This window comes from Moschus berezovskii, chromosome 23, assembly GCF_049115385.1.
Source record: "Moschus berezovskii isolate FMDL1 chromosome 23, NW_MosBer_1.0, whole genome shotgun sequence".
Lineage (NCBI taxonomy): Eukaryota > Metazoa > Chordata > Mammalia > Artiodactyla > Moschidae > Moschus > Moschus berezovskii.
The window spans coordinates 51,973,194-51,983,051 of record NC_142482.1 but is presented as its reverse complement, the minus strand read 5'-3'; positions in this window follow the sequence as shown (position 1 = coordinate 51,983,051).

Here is a 9,858-nt window from a genome sequence, read left to right as displayed (position 1 = left end):
GTCCGTCTAGTCAAAGCTAAGGTTTTTTCAGTAGTCACTTATGGATGTGAGCGTTGGACCATATAGAAGACTGAGCATCAAAGAATTGATGCTTTTGAACAGTGGTGTAGAAGAAGACTCTTGAGAGTCCCTTGGACTGCAAGGAGATCCAACCAGTCAATCCTAAAGGAAATCAGTCCTGAATATTCATTGGAAGGACTGATGCTGAAGCTGAAGCTCCAATACTTTGGCCACCTGATGCGAAGAGCCGACTCCTTAGAAAGATTAAAGGCAGGAGGAGAAGGGGGCGACAGAGGACGAGATGGTTGGATGGCATCACTGACTTGATGGACCTGAGTTTAAACAAGCTCCAGGAGATGGTGAAAGACAGGGAAGCCTGGCATGGTGCAGTCCATGGGGTCACAAAGAGTTGAACATGAGTGAGTGGCTGAACAAAAACAGTTGACATGAAATGAGATAGATGAAGAGAGGAAAGAAGAAAGCTGGAGAGGACCCTGAAATGACCCAGATCTGAGGTGGACAGTGAGACTAGGAAGGAGTCTGAGAAAGACAAAGGGATGAGGAAAAATCAAGAGATTGAAAGCCACGCCTGGAGACAACTTCAAAGAGTCAGGACTGCTACATCCAAACAGGCCAGCAGAGTCAAGGAGCTGGGGGACCGAGAAAGGTCCGTACAGATGTGGCAATATTAGGTGGTCCCAGGTTCCAAGAAAGAATTGGTGCATTGTGAGATGGAGGGGATACTCCAAGGTTGCCAGATTGTGGTGAGCTGAGTACAAATGTGAGATAGAGACATGGCAGCAATACTGCGGGGCCGACATGCATTGGTGGGGAGGTGGAGTCAGTCAAGGTCATAAAACTTTATAAGGGCGTGTGAATCAGTGGTGCCACATAAGAGGATGGTTGTTCCATAGGTTTCTATCCTGTCACTGCTATTTGACACCCAGTAATGCAAAAGCAGCATACCATTCATGCTTCACTGGGTTGTGTGCTTCGAAAAAAGTTTAGGCATGCTGTTTCCTTTAGTGTTATAAAGCATTATAGAAAGCACTTTTTACAAAATCTAGGAAGGGTCCACTTTAATTTGGAATTCTGTGTGAGCTAAGAACCAAGTTACTGGCTCTTTCCAACTTTAAATTTTTTTTATTGTTGAAACACCTTGCTTAGAAAATTTTAAATATTTATGTCTAGACTAGTTTTCCCAAAATTATGAACTGTGCCGTTCTTGACATTAAAAAAAAGATGTTACCATAGGAGGAGGCAGGCTCAAGAGAAGCATTTGGGTTTTGCTTGTTAAATGGGAGGGTGTGGAAGGCATAGAGGAGGGGGCCCTGGAGAGGGTGAGTCTGAAGGTACAGCAGAGAGGAAGCAGCTTTGGAACTCTGGAGAAGCTGTGGCTGTTCTGCCAAAGGTCATGGTTTATGAGGCGTTGGGGGGAAAAAAAGCATTCTTTCATCTTTTTATTAAGGGCTACAAAAATTAGTGGAGAAGCTAGACCCCACCTGACCCCATTCCGGTAGGTCTGCACAGATCCTGTTGCAGATGTGGAGCTCAGATGCAAGGCAGTGCATTCTGGGGTTGTCCCCTTAACCCTGCCATTGAACACTAAGGATCAGAAGCCCCACAGGTTCCTACTGCTGGGCAAGGCATGAACTATATTTCAAGAAAAATGTGAAAGAAATGCCCCGCCAACTGAAAGTTTGAGCAATTTCCAAACTCAAGCATGGGGAAAGTGTGTAAGTTGCTGCAAGTATGCCAAAAGCAGGATGGTGCAGAAGATACTCAGGTGTTAAGAGAGCCCAGAATAAACCAGGAAGTCAACATTTTAAAGGTAGTCTTATCAAGCAATGGGAAACGAAGCCTAGATGGAGTCTGAGCACAGTCAGAATTTAAGCCAAAATGCAGCCATTGTTGCCTTTCTCGTTGCTTTATCGTATTTAGTGCCTTCTCACAGAAATTCTGCAGCGTTGCAAATTACTTTTATTCATATTTGCAGAATCTTCTTGAAATGAGTTTTAAAACTACAAGACATTAAAGACGGAGCCCTATGCCTTTTAAAAGCAAAACTATGTCAAGACCACACCAATTACACAGAGTTAACACACCTGCCAGAGGTTTATGGAAAAAAATTCACTTCAAGCACAAGCTAAACATCTGTTGCTCATAAACTTGTGCTAATGCTAAGGGGAAGGAAAATCTCAAAGGCAGAAGCAAGCGAGCCATTCTTCTAGTTGAGAGGAAAATTCCTGTACATGTGTGTGAAACAAAAAGATAATAGTTCTAAGACCAAAAATACTGCACATGAAAGTATGGATATATATGCATATGCGTATAATTCTCCATCAGTGAAGTAAGGAGTCACTATGGATTGGGTGCACTTGGGGAGGCTTTTTGAAGTGGATAAGTTGTTCTCTGCCTTGCAGTCAGTACAGAATTTGGATTGGCAGGAAGGAAAGCAAAGCGTGTGAGGATCTGGAAGCTCCTGCAGGTGTGGGACAGAGGATGTGAGAGATGAAACAGGAAGAAAGTAGAACAAGTTCATACAGAGACTTTGGGAACAAAGATCTTAAGTCTGATTTGGTGTGTGTCAAAGGTACCGTAAGATTCTTCCTTATCTCTGGTTCGCTCGGTTTCTATTAATTTGGATGTTGATACATTAACTAGACAAATACGTATTAAGCACTTGGTATATATCAGGCTCTCTGTTAGGGCCGGAGCTGTGGTTCTCATCCGGGCTGACTTTCTCCCCCAGGAGGTGTTGAGAAGTCTCTAGAGATGGTTTTTTGTCATCACACTGAGGATGACGTGCTACTGGCATTCAGTGGGTGGAGACCAGGGATGATGCTAAACATCCTGCAGTACACAGGACAGCCCCCACACCAAGACATTATCTGGCCCGAAATGTCAGTATCGCTGCTATTGGGAAACACTGGGCTGGTGAGAGTCCAGATATCCCAGGGAAAGTCCTTACCCTTCCAGGATCACAGGGAGAATTGCCACTGAAATATTCATGATAACCCCACTGTCCTAAGCGCCACAGTGAAGTGGGTGCTGGGCGCTATGGAAGAGCAGAATAAGATGCCATTGACTGTGCTTGGAGTTGAAATCATTTCTGGAAGTAAGTCACATTGGAGATCAGTCTTAAAAGATAAGCTGAAACTTACCAGGAAGTTTGGAAGATAGGAAGCGTGGGTGGAAGGACAGTGTTCAAACATGTGGTACATTTGGGACCAGTGGCTGGTGTGGCGTAACTGGAATACAAGGTGTGGAGTTGGAGGTGGTGGTGAGTGATGGGGCTGGGCAGTTAGGCTGGGACTACATCCAGGAGGGTGCTCCAGGCCCTATGCCTCTCTTCCCCAGTGTCCACCAAGGTCACGTAAGGTAATCTAGAAGGTGCTGGGTTCCACAGTTCTCTTCACAGCACTCTTGTCTGTAGATTTTATTTCCTCATCTGGGCTGCGGTAAGCGTGTGTCCTCTTGAGTTTTGAGTAAAAGTAATAGAGAAATGAAACCCTTGCTAATAATTTGCCCTAAAGATGGAATCTGTCAGATAATCATTCAGAATTTAAAAGCTCGTCTCAGTATTCCTTCAGATGAAGAAAATGGTAGGATAAAAATATAGCAGAGCTTATTAGTAACATCTTACCCATTTTTCCCCTAAATGGTTAGAACATACTGCCTTTCCCCGCTCTTTACATCAATGTTCCTGTTATTAAAGCTGTCTATATTTCAGTTCGAAATCCTGGGAGGATTTTCCCCATGAATTTAACATGACTGAGGAAACTTGCTGCAGGGTAGAACCTTGCTGCAAATTATCTGAGACTAGGCTGCTTAATAAAGAGACTAAAAACGAATCACAGCCTTTTTGTAGCTTCAAATGTGGAGTTGCCGTTCTCCTTCACCCTCAATTTCATGATTATTCATAATAGAAAGAGACCAACTTTATACAACGATTGCTTGGAACAAATGTCCTTTGTGTTCAAAACTGGATGCTGCCGCTGATATGGGCCAGGAGGGAGTATGTGGGAGAGAGTTAGGGGTACTATCTAGTTCTAGTTAGGGGAGCCACCATTTCTAAGATTCTCCAAAGGTCATTCCTGCCCATACTGCCTGATGCTTATAGGGGGGCGTGTATGACTCTAGGGTCAGGCAGTGTCTTCTGAATGACCCTCAGGTTACCTGTTCAAGCCCAAATCTCTACTAACGTATAACCATGACTTTCCTGGGTTTAGATATTATGTAAGTTCTGCCAAGAGTAAGTGTATACAAATAACCCATTATGCTGGAAAGGGAAACTTAAAGCAGCGTTACAAGTGTTTCTCAGTGCCTCCCTCTTCTGCCCTCTGCATCTTTGCAGGGGAAAGTGTAAGGTACACCCTACACTCCAGTCTGTGGGAGCTGTGAGCCCCACCCCCATTTCAGTCATTGATTCTGGAAAGCTTTTCCCTCTTCTATATCACCCCGATATTTGAAGGTGTTTATCCTTTGGAGCAACCACCAAGCTTCCCGTGTCCCTGCTGGTATTTAACCTCAGTTTATATACAGTATCACCTAAGACTCTTCGGAGGGTCTTATCTCAGGTGTCAGCAACATTTCGGTGTCCGATGCTAGACTGTACTAACGGCTTTAGGGGAATCGACTCGTTTCATCCTTACAACGTGCCTGTGAGTAGGTGCTCTTTTTGGCCTCATTTATAGATAGAACCTGAGGCCCAGAAAAAGGAAGCGACTTCTCAAGTTCAGAGCGCCAGGAGTCAAAGTGTGATATTGTGATTCATAATAAAAGTATATATTTGGTCTTTGTCACCATTTCTGGCACAGAGCCCCCAAAGCCCTTGGGATTTCTTCAGTGATGAGAGCAATAAAGATATCTTTGGTTATGTTAATGAGGTAATGTTGGAACTGCACCTTGCCAGGGGCCCCAACCTTGAGATTAGAGGGTCAGAACTTTCAGTCCCATCCCCCAGCCTCTGGGGAGGGGAGAGAGACTGGAGCTGGTATCAATTACCAATAGCCAATGAATTGATCCATCTTGCTGATATAATGCCAAAAGGAGAGCTCCTGGTGGTAAACATGGAGATAAGGGAGATTCACAGTGCCTAGAGTGGGCATGGAGAAGGCAATGGCAACCCACTCCAGTACTCTTGCCTGGAAAATCCCATGGGTGGAGGAGCCTGGTAGGCTGTAGTCCATGGGGTCGCTAAGGGTCGGACACGACTGAGCGACTTCCCTTTCACTTTTCACTTTCACACATTGGAGAAGGAAATGGCAACCCACTCCAGTGTTCTTGCCTGGAGAATCCCAGGGACGGGGGAGCCTGGTGGGCTGCCATCAGTGGGGTCACACAGAGTCGGACGCGACTGAAGTGACTTAGCAGCAGGAGCAGCAGAAGCACAGGAAACAGCCTGGGCTTTCAACTTGCATCTCAAGTTGGGGAAAGCAGTCTGGTGGGACTGAAGCCTTGCCTTGTGGGGTCTGACGCTGTCTCGGGGTAGATAGTGTGAGAACTGAGTTGGATTCTTGGACACTCTGCTGGTATCTGAGAATTTCTTGATGTGGTGTGGGAAGCTTTCCTCCATCCCCAACACCCACGCTGGAATTCATGCACAGATGCAGGCCAGGGGAGTTCTGAAGCGCCACCCAACACTGTTGCAAAGGCACACAGGGCCTCAGATGCTCTCTCCCAGAACATCTGAAGGGACTTAATGGGCAAATAAATGGTTTTGTGTCTCTGTTTTTGTTTTTTAATGAGCATGACTAACAGTCCAAATTCTCTCCGCCCCCTTAAGTTTGAGGGTACAGCTGTTGATTGCAAGAATCCTCACTATTAATGGTTCTTCTGCTTTGAAGCAGCCTAGTTCCACCCCATGAAGCAATTTTTTTGTTCTTTTGAACTCATTTTGTATTGGGGTATAGCTAGTTAGCAATGCTGTAATACTTTGAGGCGAATCGCGAAGTGCCTCAGCTATACATATACATGTATCCATTCTCCCCCAAACCCCACTGCCATCCAGGCTGCCACATAACAAAAACACATTTTTTTTTAATGATCCTGTGTTTTCTAGGAAATAAAAAAACTTTTAGAAAGTATACAGGTAGAATCAAATGGGATTAGGAGTCTGGGATTTCCAGAACTGTGTTTTTTGACCAATCGAAAGGATTGTTGAAAACAACTGAAGGACTTAAATCTTGGCTCGCATTTTCCCTTTCAAAATATCAGTGTTAATACCCATTTCTTTGCCAGCCCTCTACTGGCTTCATGTTACTAACACCACCAATCCTGAGGAAAGAACAAGAGCCTGGGTGTGTTAGGCCTTCCAGTTGGAGGGGAGAATGTGTGCGTTGCATCCTCTTTCTGTAACTAGCACACTGGACCCCCAGCGGGTCACCCCTATTCCAAATCCACACCCACCAGGAAAAAAGCCAGCATACTAGAGCCAACTCCACAAAGCATTCCTGAGAAATGGATATGTCCCTCAAGACTGAGGAAAAATGGAAAAAGACTCTCATCACATACACAGTGTGGCAAAAACACCTACAAACCCTCATGCAATCGTTACAACGTAAACAGCAACAAAGAGAGGAAGCAAGTAAAGGGCCTCATAAATTTAGGGAGGGAAACTGGAAGAAGAAAGAACAAAGAAATGAAAAATATGTTTCTTTAAACTCAGGTGAACCGGATATATTTGTTTGTCTGAGTTAGCAAAGGAGAGTCAGCTGGGGGGGGGCAGGTGATGGTGACATAAGCTTATGAAATGGAAGTACTGTTTCCTTGTGTTTGCACGCATGCTAAGTCACTGCAGTCTTGTCCGATTCTGAGTCTCTTATGGCTCCTGCATTGGCAGGCAGGTCCTTTACCACCAGCGCCACCTGGGAAGCCCTCTCTTCTCTTTAGGGCTCCTTATTACTTATGGGTCAAGTGCAATGTCAGGAGAGTGAAGATAGTAGAATTCATTCCTTATCATATGTCTCTGACCATCGACAGCCATCCCTCAGTATCCACAGGAATTGGTTCCAGGACCCTCCACAGATTCCAAAATCTGCACATACTCATGTTTCTTATGGTGACCCAGATGGTAAAGAATCTGCCTGCAATGCAGGAGACCTGGGTTTAATCCCTGGGTTGGGAAGATCCCCTGAAGAAGGGAATGGCTACCCATTCCAGTATTCTTGCCTGGAGAATTCCATGGACAGAGGAGCCTGGCAGGCTACAGTCCATGGGGTTGCAAAGAGTTGGACGCAACTGAGCCACCTTTACTTTTAAGCACACCTTCCTGTGTGCTTTAAATCCTCTCTAGATACTTATAATACCTAATATGATGTAAATGCCATGTAAATAGTTGTCAGCATACAACAAATTTCAACTTTACTTTTTGGAGTTTTCTGGAATTTTTTTTTCAAAAATTTTAAACTTTTTATTTTATATTGGAGTATAGCCAATTAACAATGTATTAGTTTCAGGTGGACAACAAAGGGACTCAGCCATACATATACATATATCCATTTTCCCCCGAACTCTCTTCCCATCCAGGCTGCCACATAAATATTTTTGATTCACAGTTGATTGAATCTTAACGAATATGGAACCAACAGATACGGAGAACTGACTGTATATGCAGTTTGTCAAGAGAAGATACAAGCCATACCCTTTATTGCAGGCCATCTCAGAGGCTTGGTGTAAGAAATCATTAGGTTATCAGTAGATCTCAGCTTTTCAGCTCCCTACACTTTTCAGCTCAACTACACTGTAAAAAGAAGAAGCTGTGAATCTGTCAGGGCCTCAGTGTCCTGCCCTTAAACTTGAATATCAATGGCTTAGGAATGAAGGAAAGATCATGTTTGAATGTAAATGTCTAACTTATTATCCTGAACCATCTGAGTCATATGACAATGTCACCTGTTTTTTAAGCAAAATCAAAGACAGCTTGTGCTTCCCTGGTGACTCAGTGGTAAAGAACCTGCTTGCCAATGCAGGAGACATGGGTTCGATCCCTGGGTGGGGAAGATTCCCTGGAGAAGAAAATGGCAATCCACTCCAGTATTCTTGCCTGGGAAATCCTATCAAAGGAGCCTGGTGGTCTACAGTCCATGGAGTCGCAAAGAATCAGACATGACTTAGAGACTAAACAACAAAGACTGCTTATCTCGATGTTACTGGGTATCAGCCTCCCAGCAGGCACCAGCCCAGGTATCTCCTGCACCTGGTCAGTGCATCTAGCTGATATATCACTGTCTGACACATTGCTGTCTGTAAACACATTAGCTCAGGGTTCTCGCCCCTGCCAGCAGAGCTCAACCTATACTCCCTGAAAGTCAAAATGCTTCATCACTTGGCTTCTACATACTTTTCCAGACTGTGTTCCTGTTCCACCTGTTATCCCACTGGTGCTGAGACTAGACTAAACTATTCAGCTCTTCTGAATGTTGTTTGCATCCCCTGTCTTCTCACTCCTGGACTTTTGCTGAAATGTTTCATAATGTCTGAAAGCTTTTTCTTCTTGCCTCTTGGCGTTGTGGCTGTATTCACTTGACCTAAACTTTCTTCCGGGTCCAGCTTAGACCTCCTCACTTGCACAAAATCTTCCACAAATCTCCCGTCCTCTGTTAAAAGTGAATTTCTTCTTCCATTGTAATTGAGAGCACTGTGTACCAACACATAGCATCAGGGGGTTTTGGTTGCTTTCCAGTATACATGCCTGGATTACAATACTTCCTCCTTTGTACTTATCATTATCTATCATGCTATATGTCTACTTATTTATTTCTTCACTCTCTGCACCACCAGAAAAGTACTGGGACTTTATCAGCTTTTTTATTGGCTTTTTTAAATGCTGTATCCCCATTGCCTGAACAGTGCCTAATAAAAACATTTATTAAGTTAATAAGTGAATGAATCATAGGAGCCTGGAGGTCCCAGATTGCCCCCATCTTTCCGTCACCTCAGAGTGGCTGGCAAAGTGCTTTGCACATGCTTCTCAAATCCAACTGCATTCAAGAGCCAGCCACCTGGATCTGGCTATGTATATCTCTTCTGCTTTGAAGAGAGGATGTGGATTTAACTGCAATTATACAGCTGTGGTGCCGTGAGGCAGGCAAACACGATGGAGGATGAGTCTTTTATAGGAAAATTCTAGGTTAATGGGCAACCCTAATTGCAAAATCTAATTAGGAAGAGGAAATCAGTTAAATTAAGAATCCTTCATGTAAGAGAACCAAATAAGCTGTTGGGCAAAATTTTTCATTCCTCATTCACTTCAGTCAGCTTCCTCAGAGAAGATGGCAAGACAGCAGGACTTCTGCAAGAGGATTTTATTGGCCCAAAAACTATCCTCTCATGACTACAGAAACCAAGAAGAAAAGAAAACTGGCCTTTGGTCACCAGATTCCTCTTTGGCATGTGCTCAGGAGGAAGCTGCCATGTCGCCTCTCCTAAGATCGAAAGGATTATCGCTGTGAAAGCCCAGGCTCTCATGCTTGAGTCTCTGCCAGCATGCTTCCAATTTGAAGAACTAATCCTCCTAATTGGTCTCAATCACACCCATCCCCACTGAAGCAAGCAACACAGAAGCCACACGCGATTCACCTCTATTGCTGAAACAGTTACTTGTCTTCTTCAGTCACTGGTCTGCAAAGGCAGCTTTTTTTTCCCCTTAATATTTGCAAGTGTAAAGTGTTTATATCCTCATCTTCTGCCACACCTTAAGAATCACAGAGTCTATTCCTTTTTTTCCTGAGAAATCCAATGGAAATACATTAAAATAAAGAAACATGATAAGATGAATATAAGAATTACCAACATCAATTCCAACAGAATTATTTTATGTAAATATATGTAGTCAGAAGCAGAGTGGTAACCTTA